Source organism: Silene latifolia, chromosome 8 (genome assembly GCF_048544455.1).
Source record: "Silene latifolia isolate original U9 population chromosome 8, ASM4854445v1, whole genome shotgun sequence".
Lineage (NCBI taxonomy): Eukaryota > Viridiplantae > Streptophyta > Magnoliopsida > Caryophyllales > Caryophyllaceae > Silene > Silene latifolia.
The window spans coordinates 66770122-66771576 of NC_133533.1; the positions used below are offsets into that span (position 1 = coordinate 66770122).

General features: G+C 40.5%; 1 non-coding gene across 1 annotated transcript; it reads left to right on the top strand.

Annotated features, from left to right (window-relative positions):
• The first annotated feature begins 522 nt into the window (after positions 1-522).
• On the top strand, positions 523-629 carry LOC141597574 (small nucleolar RNA R71). Its single transcript, XR_012522803.1, has one exon. It is a non-coding gene; the product is annotated as a small nucleolar RNA R71 (small nucleolar RNA).
• Positions 630-1455: the final 826 nt, after the last annotated feature.

The window sequence follows — 1455 nt, forward strand, 5'->3', positions numbered from 1 at the left end:
GGGTTTTGGACATTTTGGCTTTTGTATGAGAGATTTGGATGGAACTTGGTGTTTTCATTGTAAAAAATTGAATAAGGGGTACCACTTTTGTAAGCTTGGAAAGCATTAACTTGTTCGGTTGTTCCCCTACACTCACTTGAGTCATGACCCAAGGTTCCACAATTCTCACATATCCCGCTTGGGATTGATGAGGATGCCGTCATGGCATTGACATGATGCTTCGATGATTTTGAGTTTTCCTCAAGTCTAGCCATAGCTTGTTCAAACTTCAAGTTGATTGTGTCAATGTGGGCACTAAGTTGAGCACCTAATTGAGTAACGGTGTCCACTTCATACTTTCCTCCTCTAGTAGCCTTGCGAGGTCTACTATATTGTGAATTATGGACCGCCATTTCCTCAATCTTGTTCCATGTTTGATTGTCATCAACTTCGGTGAACATTCCATTTGATCCCATATTGAGAATGTTCCTTGAATCTTCATATAAACCATTCCAAAATTGTTGCACTAAAAACCATTCGCTAAGTCCATGGTGAGGACATGAGCGACAAATACCTTTGAACCGCTCCCAAGCTTCATACAAAGATTCTTCATCCCTTTGCTTAAAACCCGTAATTTGAGCTCTTAGCATATTGGTCTTTTCCGGTGGGTAGAATTTTTTGTAGAAAGCTAGAGCTAGCTTCTTCCAAGAATCTATTCCAAGGGTGGCCTTATCAAGGCCCTTCAACCATTGCTTTGCGGTGCCGATTAACGAAAAAGGAAATAAGACCCATCTTATTTGGTCTTGAGTCACGCCCGTTTGAGAGATAGCTTCACAATAATCGCAAAAGGTTTCCATATGAGAATGAGGGTCCTCACTAGGCATTCCCCCGAATTGGCTCCTCTCAACTAGTTGGATGAAGGCGGACTTGGCAATAAAGTTTCCGGTAAGATGTTGTGGGGTAGGAGTACCATTTGGTAAATCCTCCTCGGTGGGTATAGAGTGTGACGAAAATTTAGGCATTGTAGGTGGATTTTGTGTGGTATTGTTTAATGGGTTCTCTTCTCCTTCTATTGCGAAAGGATTGACAAACTCACTAGTGGGTTGAACAACTTCACCAACACCTCCCAAATTCCTCCTAACAAGTCTCCTATTATTCGTCAAGGTTCTTTCGATTTCACGGTCAAAAGGTAACAAATCTCTTTGTAACCTTCTAGACATGCAAAATATCAAACAACTCGAAAACAATTAGAACAATCCTTGAGGAGTTTTACTTCCCCAAGGTGAAAAAGACACAACTAAAAACAATAAAAGAAATCTTAAATCAATTAAACACCGTCCCCGGCAACGGCGCCATTTTTGATCGGGTCCATTTCGTTTCACAAATTAAGCATATGTGGTCGTTGGTCAATGGTTGATACAAAACACAATTTATACTTCACAAACAACTCTACAATTAGTAAAGAGGCAAGTAAAG